At 46.9% G+C, this 12,495-nt stretch overlaps 1 protein-coding gene across 2 annotated transcripts in view; it reads left to right on the plus strand.

The window, feature by feature from the left end:
• The first annotated feature begins 2,457 nt into the window (after window positions 1-2,457).
• ZBTB7B (zinc finger and BTB domain containing 7B) overlaps window positions 2,458-12,495 on the plus strand; it is a 137,405-nt gene continuing 127,367 nt past the window's right edge. Inside the window, exon 1 of one of the 2 annotated variants that reach the window (XM_085639241.1) lies at window positions 2,458-3,995. The gene's annotated coding sequence lies outside the window, so the exon portion shown is untranslated. Of the gene's footprint in view, window positions 3,996-4,819; window positions 4,972-12,495 lie in introns of those variants that run through there. The other variant, XM_085639242.1, reaches the window with a different exon arrangement.

Here is a 12,495-nt window from a genome sequence, read left to right on the forward strand (position 1 = left end):
TCAAACATGAAAATGAACTTTCTGTTGTATCAGCACTTACTGTGAGAACAAGAAGGATGCAACAAATAATTTGAAGGTTTGGATAGAAGTCAGGGGTGGCAAGCTTTAAGCAACGGGTAAACACATTGGAAGGATGGTCGTATTATACAGCTTTTCCGTTATTTTAATTTCAGCATTCAAGACATCTGAATTGGGTAAGTCTTACTTGAAGCAACGTAGTACGACATCCTCTAAAGAAAAGAGTTGCCCAATTTTAAGACCTCCAAGATAGGTGAGAAAGCACAAAATAAGTCCTTGTCCTAAATTGATATTATGAGGGACTCCATTTGTTGTAATATGTAGTCAATAAAAAGAAAATAAAGATCGCAGTTATAGTAGTCAACTTCATTTGTTGTCTCAGGACTTGAGCGGTGCATTGTTTTCTTAGGAATAAAAAAGGTGCTTCATAGGATAAACCTGAATGTGTCAATTTGATGACAGATTTTCAAATACTTGATTGTTTCATTTTTTATGTAATCTGTTGTAAGCTTGCTTTCAAAAAGGACTTTTCTGAGATCACAATGTTGAGACTGAAAAACATGTGGGAGAGTGGCTTTGAAATGTAAAATACATTGACACACAACTAGAGAAATGGTAAATTCTGAAGAAGGAGGGAGGATTTGGTATAAAGGCAAGACCTGTCAATTATGGATCTGGGGAAACAGGTTTGAGTCTCTGCATCAACCCAACATCCTGTGATTCTGGGCAAATCGTTTATGTTCCCTGTCCATCCAAAACAAAAAATGAATGTCTCCTTCTGAAATGTAACTGCTGTTCATGTAAAGCGCTCCAATACATTTGGGTCGAATTTGTGCTATATACATTTTTTTTAAATAAAGATGCCTGAGAAGCCATGACTAGTAAAACTGTCACCCATGAATAGGAATGCTTGCTGTTATACTTGAAGAACTATGTTTTGCGCTCAACTGCTGGGTTTGTGTCAGAGGACCATACCGAAGCCTGTGGGGTTGTGACAAAGTCTTGAAACAACCTCTCCATAACTCTTATGTTCCCCTGGTTCATGCATGTGCATTTCAGCCACTCCAGGTTTCTACACGGAATTCTGTTATTTATAGTAGTGATTGTATTATATGAGTAAAAACAGGGCCACTGAAATTATGCGGCAGGGTTGAGCAAATTATGCGCCAAGAAAAGGCTAAAATATGCAGTGTAATGAGCCATTATGTGATAGTATTACTTCATTAGTTTTCATTTTTACACTTGTTAACACTGTCTGGACATTGGTTGCACCGCATTAATACAAGTTTAACACCCAAATTGCATTAATACAAGTTTAACACCCAAATATAGTAATAAGCTACAGAAAAGTGAGCAATCAACCTTTGCAAAGGGCCTCCCAAGGCGAGGCAACATGTATCGCTGTATTTTTAGTAACTTTTGAACCGTTTGAGCTAGAAACAATTTTTTATTTTGTAAAATATTGAAGTTCATGCAGCAGATGATGGATTATGTGGCAAATAGGGAAAATCTATAATTATGCGAAAACTCGCTGCGGCTGCACAATCGCATAATTCCAGTGGCCCTGAGGTCAAAACATAAATTGATGGCAGATAATGCAAAGCAGAACCACGGATTAACAAACTAACGTCGCATGATCCTAGGAAATCTGAGATCTTTGCATCTCTCAAATTATTTTTTTTTGCGGTGGGCTCCACTCTTCGTGACAAGGAGTTTCCCATTTAAGGCTGCCGCCCTTGCTTGCCCTACATTCTCAGTGCCAAAGTCCATCGACCCGCCCATGTTGTTCACCTTCTCCCGCCTCACCCTGAGGGCGGACTGGCTTTTTAGAGTGTAGAAGGGTGAAACCTGCAGCTCAATAAAGGCATGACGGACTACTGCTCCAGCCAATCACAAAGAGGGGACTCACCTGTATGACACCACCCAATGAGAAAGCAAGAAACATGGAAAGCCGCTTCCTGGTTCCCGGAGTCTGGTTTCCTTGGTAGCATAAACATAAAAGAAGCAGTGAATGCAGGAGGCGTGACGACGTACGGCGAACGTCATATGAACAGTAACAGTCATCCTGAAATCGGTAGAAGAGGTCGAAGGAGTTAAAAGAAGGCATTTTTCATAAACGTTTTTAATTGAGGCTTGAATTGTATCATATAGCGTGGTAAAATATCTCCTATTGTAAATCATTATTCTTGATTTAAATGTCATAATTATTTTAATTACTAATACTTGTTACAATAAAATATAGGGCTTTCAGATGACTATCATTATTAACGGATTTCGTTTAAGAACGTCAACGCCGACTAATGACCAAAAAATAACATTCCAAGATGTCTGCCATGTTCGCCTCCCATGTGGCTCTGTGTCATTTACTGCCCCCCCCCCCCCCCCCACACCCCGCCCCCATTTGTGTAGTCATAGAAAAAGGACTGACCTTCTTGGCGTCTTGAGTAGCAGAACATGGGAGGTGTGGGTAGGAGGAGGAGCTATGCGGTGCAGGCTTGGCAACCTGTGCCAGGTGAGGGGAGGGAGGGGGGCTGCAGGGACCCTGGGGGTGGAAGGCAAGGTGTGGAGAATGACTTTGCCTTCTGATTGGCCAAGAAAGAGCAGCAAGGGGGTAATCCAGGAAGTGGCAGTTTGGGTGTTCCCTGTTGCTAAGAGGGGGCTAGAGGACAGGTGAGGGGGAGGGAAGAGGGAGCTGCAGCCCTGCAGGGACAAGAGCAAGGAACAGCCCACCGAGGACCGGCGGCAGCTAGAGGAGGCACGGCGCAGAGCGGTCTGAGAAGAGCAGAAACAGACATTATACGCAGTCCTTCCAGGGAGCCCTGCAGGTAGGGGAGGCAGAGAGGGACAATAGAAGCAGAAGGGAGAATACAGACAGACGAAGACAATACAGACAGACGGGAGTCATTGCAGAATTAAAGGCGGGCACGGGTGTGCAGCAGGGAGAAATAGGACGCTGGAAATTACAGGGACTTTACACCATGGAACAATAAAGGCAGTGGCCACTACATGGAAGACACGTCGGCCATACATTAGGGACAGGGACTCGTTGCCGTTCAAGGGTATTTGCAGGAGTGCACAGCTAAGCTTCCTGGATCATTGCCATAGCAAACCTGGACAATTGTTCCAACCTCTTGAATGCCTGGATTCCCTAATATGCATCTGAGAAAGAAAAGTATACAGCGAAGATCCAGAAGCCATAACCTTACTCTGAGAATCCAAGTATAGTTTGCACAGGTAGAGACCACCTTTACCTGTGAACAAGTTGAGAGGAAGCACTTCAGTAAGCCTAAAGTCAACCCGAAACTACACAAATTAAGCAGGTGTGACTGGAAACCCGGAGGCAACAACCTTCTCCTGAGATTGATAAAATTGTTGAAGAGATCTACAGAGCAGTTTTGAAAGGAGTGATACCCATCTGGGATTCCAAAACGGTTCTAAAATATTTCCTCCTTGGAAATATTAAGTATATAATCTATGCCTGTGGAAGTCAAGTACATCCTGGAGACATTTTGTCCTTACCTTTTATTCTCGAGAAAGCTAAACATATCACATCTGAACGTTTGAGACATGTCATCGCTGTCAAAAAGGCAAGCAAGCTTTGAATATTTTGAGCGTGTTGTAATCTGTGCGTGAAGGAGACCCATGTCAGAGAGCCCAGGATCATCCTCTGCCTCCGAAAGTATAGTTCGTCTTGAAACCAAAATCTGCCTAAAGTGAGTTGTGGTCACCAACCAACGTGACAAAGAAGGATACCTCATGCAGAGACCCCGAGACCACAGTCTGTTTCAGAAGATGAGATCATCACCAAAACTAAGACTGTAACCCTGTAAAGTCAAACCAGCTCCATGTGAAAACTTATGAACACTTAAGTTCCAAAGACAAAAGAACTGAAGAACTGGTGAATAAACTAGTCCAATCCTTGTACGCATCTGAAAATATAGAACCAGCACTGAATCTACGTCGACCCTCTTAAAGAGGTGAGTTTATACTTTACTCCTAAGACTGTTGTTCCTTCTTGAAGGACCTGATCCCATATTCAATACCAAAGACATTGGTGGAAACTTGAAGAAAATGGCCCTATATCTCATCTTATTGACACTCCTGCCCCAACAAGGGTTTTTTCCACACCACATTACAAAGACCTTTTGCCAATGGAAGGAAGGGATTCTATGGCTAATGCTAGGTATCCTTGTCCCCCTGAAGTGGCGACCCATATGATCGTCCATGTTTAACAACCACAGCATTTGTCGCTCGTATCCAACACCTCACCTCAAAGGCTACCTCAGTAGATATTGTATTTAATTATGAAGGGTCTTGCATACTTTCAACTGATAGATCTGTCACTTTTCTCATTTTGAAGATTCTTGCACCTGTACCTAATTTCAAGCAACCTTGTACACCCTCATGCAGGTGATCATGTAGCTTACCTCCAGGGCTCTCCTCCGCTAAAGGAAAATATATTTTACCTTTCCTGAAGACCAGTGTTCCACGCAGTCCTGTCAACATTTAATGCGGTTTCTTTTTCCAAGAGGTGTCACTATTGCATCTGTACCTACAGCCTGTCGCCCCATTGGGGATTTATATTATATCATAAGGGCAAGTTTAGTGGGGGTCCACCATCAACAGCTGCCCGCTCTCCTGTGTCCTTATTTCCCAGTTCAGAACAATAACTGGAACAAACGTCCTCCCTTCCCTCCCACCACCACCCTACCTACCTGTGAGGGACTGTGGCCTGATCCCACCCCAGTGACGTTGATCCCACCCAGTCTCACCTTGGCAAGCAACGCCCACACCTGTCCCCGGGAGACGCTGATCCCACCCATATCTCTCCCTGAGACTCAGAGCCCACACCTGTCCCCGGAGACGCTGGTCCCGCGCACCTGTCTTCCCAGCTCCAAAGGTGAACGACAGCACGCCAGGTGCTCTAGGCTTACGACGCAAAACCGTTGACAGGTGAGTAGTCGGTCACCAAGGGGTTGCTAAACAATCCTTAGGTGGTTAAGGGGGGGCAGCCATTGCCTTTCTGGCTACCAGGCTTCTCCTACTCGCCTTGTAGTTCTGTGGTGGTCCTACCCATACTGTGCCATTAAAAAGGGCACCTGGGCACGTCAATCCTTGCTTCTCAATGACATATGTCCTCCTGTTCTTCATTGTCTTTAGAGAGGCTACGTTAAGAATATCAACATTTTGTGTGAGAGGTAGCAAAACCGAGTAGGATGAAAACAAAAATGAGTTTTGGTTGTCCACAAGCCTACAAAGAAATTGATGTTCATTCTCTCGTGCCTCAGTGGTGTGTCCCCCTCCTTTTTTCCAGGGCCACCCTTGTCATGTGAGCCTTCGGAAGTTCACATATCTTCTCAAAACAATAAAAGTTGTCTTTTTTTTTTTAATCATCGTGTTTGTTGTATCCCGAAACTGATCTTCTTTCTCCAAAGGCCTGAGAACTCCAAACCGTGCCAATCCGATGGTTTCTGCAGTAAACCACGGCGGTTGTTGTCCATGTCGTTCACGATTGTACTGGCACCACTCGACCCCACAACCAGATTTATGTTTTGCGCTTATGTTAAAAAACAAAATGATTGCACTATATTTTTGTAGTGCGCGGTGGAAGAGCCATGGCCGGTGGGCTATGGCCGTCGGCGGGTTTGGCTGTCCAGGGGAGCTCTCCGCCACGTCCATGGTAAGGTGAGTTCCGTCAGGTGCACACGCAGTTGCCGCAAGCGTGTTGCTGTACCTGGGCTTACCTGCTAGTTGTCACATGCCCCTCCTTCGCTATTTCAGTTTTTCCTCCTTCCATTTTCTTCTCCTGCCTTCCAAATTTCCGGCTGGAGGAGTGAGGTGAAATGGGAAAGCAGTTGGCCCGAGTACAGAGTTCCCACTTAAATCATATTTTCACTTGTTGGTTGATGAGGCTTGTACCCATTTTTTTTTTTTTTTTTTTTACAAACCATAAACGTGTATGGCATGCCATGGTGGCCAGGAGAGATCGGAAGGATTCTTTGAGGGAAATATTTAATTTCATAGTCCTCCTGACAGTGCGAGAGGGGATTTTCTTCCTAAACAATTAGTGAGAAATTAAGAGACTTTGATTAAATGTAGTTTGTAAATAATCGTTTATTTACTGTAACGTTAATTGCAATTTCTATAGTACACTGTACAAACTGAATTGTTTCCAAAAGAGATGTTTCTGCCGCCCGGGAACTCATTTCATCTGCTATGAACGGTGAAAGGCTGAGTCGGCCTGTCACGACTCAAACCAGTGGCTTGCTCGTATTCTGTACATCTGTGCCCCGTGTGCTTGTCAGAACTTGCATTGCTGTTGCCGTTTTGCAGCCCCCCTGAGTAAAGAGCGATAATATTTCTTTGCTAGCCTATAAGAAAATAGTTGATGAATATTTTGAAAATACTTTAAAGTAGAATGTCTTCGAATGGGCCGTAAATTGGGGAGGGGGTGTGTGGGTGGCATTTAGTGCCATATTTGTGTTATGACAGTCTGTGTAAAGCTGTTCTTCATAGCGCTACAAAACTGGTTGAGTAGGCACTTTATTAAAATATGATTTACAATCGCATTCGTATTCCGAGAAGAAAATTGAATTAAAGGCTCTTAAAGAGAGTTCATTGTTGGTAAAAGGATGCCACGGAACCTATTTCAGTCCGCCTGCTCTGTCCCTTTTTGGCGAGTCATGTGCGAGGGGTTGCGGCTCGGCGCGCCGCGGACGCGCTGAGTGACTTGGGGCACTTCCTCATTAAGTGACCGCCCGCCTTCCCTGCCCGTCGCCCCCCATTCTGTGCGCTGCCGGGACCCATTCCATCCGCGCGTCACCCCTTATGGACACTCCATCTCGCCGAAGCTCCCATCGGTCTATATAGGCGATTAGTCAAGACCTGTCCGTCCTTCGGCTTTTTTAGTGGGTAAGCGCATATGTTTAATTAATTAGCAGTTTCCCCTTTTTGGGTGAGGATGGAGGGAGGGAGGGAGGGCGGACCGGCTTGCGGGAAGTTGTCTCTGCCTGCCCAACCCATGCTGAATCAGCAAAGCAGGTAACGGTGTCTCTAAACCAGGGACTCTTGCATACGGGGTTATACATTGTAAAGTAAATAATCCTATATGTGCTTGACCGTCGGCGATGACACGTGATCAGCAGTGCCAAGGGACAGGCTCTGCATTTCTTGGCTGTTGCAATCTTTCGTCACAGCACCGCTGGCTTCGCACATCCGAGCACCCTGGCCAATGACCGAAACCACTGGAAGCAGACATAGAAGAACTTGTTCCTTTATTTTACCCCTGCCGCGGTGCATTGTGGTCCTTGCGTCAGACGTGGGTGAGTGGGTTCTCAGCCTGTTGCTGCGTTAGGTGCTGAGGCTGCTCCCATCTGTTGATAGAGGCGCATCACAGGGCAGATGTAACAGTAACCTAGGACTACTGCAGCCCATCCTCCTCCTTGGAGAAGATGCTGGTTCAGGACTCGCATTTTAACCAGCATCCTCACTGATTTGAAAAAGCGAGTTATTAATTCCCGAGGGTTTAAGTCCAATGCAAATAACTAATGTAAATGCAAATTCTGGATTATTAAAACATAGAAAATCTATTTTAATCTTAGCCATCAGCACCCACCCCTCATTGGCCTTTGGACATAAAAAAACGCGGTGACCTGCTGAAGTTGGGTACTTTGCAGATTTTATGGATTCATTGGATTACTTTATTTTTTATGTAAGATTTAATTTCAAGTTTATACCCCTTTCTGTAGAATGGAGAGTGCAGTTGTTATGCGTAGCTCACTGGCCTGATCTGGTGGCTTAGTGGACTAATGCATCCCCTGCAGGGCCCTGTGTTTGAGCTCATGGTCACAGGTTCAAATCCCTGCCTTTCATCCTTCGAAGGTCGATTAAAATGAGAACCATTGAGCTGGGTAACAATAAACATTCGTTATTTAGTGCCAAGATACCCTTGGGTGAACATGCGCTTTACAAATACATATGTTATGTTTTTATGTTGTTATTTAGATACTGCGCGCCTCTCTAACTTGATGATGTTTTCACACTTTCGGGGTACCACATTTTCACAGTTGAAGGAGCTGTTCCAACTATTTTTTTTGTAACGCAAAACATTCATGTTTCCTGCTTGTGATTTAAACTTCACCATCATTATGCTGGTAAAATGTCTTAGTTGGTGAACACGCGTACTGCTGAGATCGGTCTGCAGCTATCCTGCCTCAAGTGCTAATGCTAGCAGGGCCTACTCTGCCTTTTAACCCTCCAAGGTCAGTGATGTGACGACATTGTCGGATGGATCATTTACTGTTTATATTGGTACTAATCTACAAATACTAAAGGGAAACGCAGTTATTACCACAGATATCAAATGTATGTCCTGAATCCAGCATTGGCTGCCAGGTGGCCCCATGCCATGTGTGATCCTCACCCTGTCCTGGCTCTTATTCATCAGTCAGTTACATTTTGGGACTTGTAATTTCACTTCTAGCACTGTGGATTTTTGCACCACTTTGCACAGATCGGACGCCAGATCATTTGTTTCGCACTCGCGCAACCCTGAGACCGAAGCTGACCCCTCTCTGAATGTATCAGTGATCTTCTAGAGCTCCCCTCCATTATTGAGTATGTGTGTTCTTGGCCATCCAACACTTACCTCCTGGATGTAGGGACGAGAAACCCAGGCAACATAATATGCTGTTAGCTACACAAGCTGGGGTACACCAGGCGTGCCATGAAAGGAGGAGCTCACCAGGCATGCTATGAAAGGAGAAAACCAGGCATACCATGAAAGCAGGACCGAGCCAGGCGTGCCATGAAAGCAGGACCATGCAAGGCGTGCCGTGAAAGCATGGCCACATCAGGCATTCCATGAAAGCAGGGCAGCTCCAGGCATGCTGTGAAAGCAGGACCACACCAGGCATGCCATGAAAGCAGAGTCGTGCCAGGCATGGCAAGAAAGCAGGGCCGCACCAGGCGTGCCTCGAAAGCGGGGCCGCACCAGGCGTGCCTCGAAAGCGGGGCCGCACCAGGCGTGCCTCGAAAGCGGGGCCGCACCAGGCGTGCCTCGAAAGCGGGGCCGCACCAGGCGTGCCTCGAAAGCGGGGCCGCACCAGGCGTGCCTCGAAAGCGGGGCCGTACCAGGCGGGCCACGAAAGCGGGGCCGCACCAGGCGTGCCTCGAAAGCGGGGCCGTACCAGGCGGGCCACGAAAGCGGGGCCGTACCAGGTGTGCCACAAAAGCAGGAGCTCAGCAGGCGTGCTACGAAAGCAGGGCCGCACCAGGTGTGCCACAAAAACAGGGCTGCACAAGGTGTGCCACAAAAGCAGGGCTGCACAAGGTGTGCCACAAAAGCAGGGCCGCACCAGGCGGTCCAGGAAAGCAGGAGCACACCAGGCTTGCCTCGAAAGCGGGGCCGCACCAGGCTTGCCTCGAAAGCGGGGCCGCACCAGGCGTGCCTCGAAAGCAGGGCTGCACCAGGCGGCCACGAAAGCAGGGCCTCACCAGGCGTGCCACAAAAGCAGGAGCTCAGCAGGCGTGCTACAAAAGCAGGGCTGCACCAGGTGTGCCACGAAAGCAGGGCCGCACCAGGCGTGCCACGAAAGCAGGAGCACACCAGGTGTGCTATGAAAGCATGCCATTCTCAGCACCATCCATAAAGCCTACTTGGGGAGGGGGGGGGTGGGGGGTCGAAAATAGTTGTCTAAGTTAGTACCACAAAACACCCTATCCAGAACCCTCTGCTCTTCAGCTGCTCACTTGATCCAGCATATAAGGATGAAACACCAAGGGAGATCCCTCAGTGTACAGGGTCCAGGCCGTTGGAATTATCTCAGCCCATCACATGCACTCCTGGAAACACCTGAAATACTTAACTCTTAACGCTCCTTATTTCACACGCACCTTTCGGACTCTCGGGCCGCAGCTGAAGAACATCTATCAGCAAAAAATAAGTTTGATGAACTAGGGCTCTAGTTATCCCCTGTAACAGGGGGCTATGTGACCGCTGTGACTTGGATTGGGGATTTGGAAAGAGTGAGTTTCGCAGCCCGTCGTCAAGTCATGCTTTTAGCCAAGAGCAGAGGGCTTAAGATGTCTGACATTCTGGTAGCAGACCAGATGTTTCGTAGTTTACCCGCCGTCAATTTGTGACTGATGGTATTCAGGTTGTCAAACATCCATGGTACTGGTTCATATTTCTCAAATCTTCCCCTATTCCAAGAAAAAAAACATGAGGGGTGCAGCAGATTGGGTGAGGGTTCCAAATGTCTTGCCAACTTCCAGCACCCTAACCATCTTGGAGTGCCATCAAAGCATTCCACTCTGGCCAATGAGCTGGCCTTCAACACCTCTAAAGGCCTTGGTACCCTGGGAAGTGAGCTGAGCGGGGCTGGGCCGGAGTTTTGCCTCCGTTTCGTGGTTTACTGATTCTGATGGCGAGGGGAACAGTTGGGTGAAACATTTTATGGATACCAGAGCCCCCTTGGATTGTAACGGTGGGTATAGTTCTACTAAAGGGCAGTACTAGGGGGAAAATTGCCTAAAATATCCTGTTAAACGAGGTGCTGAACTTGTAATAAACTGGGTTTTGCTGGACCCATCAAGGAAATACAGGTGTTTACTATTCCTTGGGCGAGCGTGTTGAAAAACATGGATGTAGGTTCGTTGTCATAAAAAAATCCTGCTTGTGCAAGACTAATGTTAACTTGTTTTTATATGGTGTGTATTGCCCTGGGGTTTAGATTTGCATCGATATAAATACTATTCCGGACTCGGTGATTATCGCTGTTAACCGGAATGGAAGATGGAGGCCGCCTACTCTAACTCAGGCACCCCAAGTCCCAGTAGTAATTTTACCACCCTAACACTTAATCCTCCAGTTACGTTGACATCGGTCCCAGAAGCCCACTTGTCTGGGAGAGGCTCGTTAATGGTCCCTGGGCCCCTGACATCTCCAAGACTGACCGCGCGGCAGCCCCAAGCCTCACAGTAGCGCTCCAATGGAAAGCGCCTGCTTCAAAGCGCCCGCTCTTTCTGAGATGTTGGCCCCGTTACCGTATAACCTTGCGAGGTCGCAAGTCTAAAACTCGCTTGGTGTCAGATGTTTGAGGTAATAATATGGCTGTAGTTTGTAAAGGCAATGCCTTGTTTACAGCACAGACCATCAAAGCCCCCCCTAAAGCCCCCGGGGGACTCCCCACGCCACTGATGCCAGCAATAAACAGATTTTATCATCGGCTCTCCCCCATTTTGTGTTTGTGGCGGCAGCGGTTGACAATGCTGATCCCAGACGCTATCAGGGGCAACGCACCACAACAGAGGCACTTGTTTATGGTCGCTATGGGGGCGGGGGGGCGTAGGGTCAGCTGTCTGAGACGAATGAGAAATCGAAAAGGGGCGTCTCTGTTCCAGTCATGAGACCGAGCCTAAGGGGTTTCACCTTTAATGTCATAGATCGCTGTCACGGGTACATTCAACTCACTGTGACATCCGTCGCGAGACCCCCCTTCTGTCGAGAGCCAATGGCATCCTTTATAGCCCGAGACGTCACTAATAGGAGCCCCATTCGTATGGATCTTTAACTTGAACATGTGGGACGAGCTCTCTTCTGAGTTAGAGACGTCCTTGAGTCAATGCTGCCTTCCAGGCCGTGTGAGCTGAGAGTACCTAAGGGAAGACTTGAGGCCTTCTGCCCTAGAAGGGCATTCATTTTAAGAGACATCTCTGTGAGTGAGTTGACTTCGGTTGCTGCATTAGAGACATAACTGTGAATAGATCCTCTCTTGTAGCGCCTCTTAAATTGAGGCACTGCTCCTTGAAACAGGCCACATCCCGTAAGCAGCATCTCTTATTACAAGAGACCGTTCTTGCTGCATTTGCTAATTTCACGTTAATCTGAGTGTTCAACTTGAGACAACATTTTGTATCTACCCTCTAACAAGATGGGCGATACCGGATCCATGGGAGATGGTGGGACCAGGTTCATTATTAGGTCTGGACTGTGACAGTGCTGCTATCAAAGACTTATTGATTACAATATACTGATTGGCCTTTTTAGGCCTGGGTTTTGACAGGCACCTATTAACCTGACCTATTGCTTACTACATACATGGAGTGGGTATTGGTTCCGGCTCTTCCAACCATTGGAATTTTTTTATACCAGCATCTTTCATTAATCTGGCCAATTACTTCTTGTTCAAACCTCAACCCAGTCAATTCAAGACTTTATCTCTCAAGTAATGCTATTGGCTGTTCAGTTTTGTTGAATCCTTCCGCCTCCATTCAAGTACTTAGGTTGAGGAGTATAAGGGACTAGTTTACAATGATTGCCTGGTCTGTGCCCGATGGGTCCCTCCTGTTTGCTTTGCTCTAATGTGCTAACGCGGTATGCGTAATCCCATTTAACCCCAAATTATTTGGCTTTGCTAATGCTTGTTTTCCTTCTTGGTTACACCCCTCCCCTGCTCATTTATTCCCTTTACATTC

This window comes from Triturus cristatus, chromosome 12 (assembly GCF_964204655.1).
Source record: "Triturus cristatus chromosome 12, aTriCri1.1, whole genome shotgun sequence".
Lineage (NCBI taxonomy): Eukaryota > Metazoa > Chordata > Amphibia > Caudata > Salamandridae > Triturus > Triturus cristatus.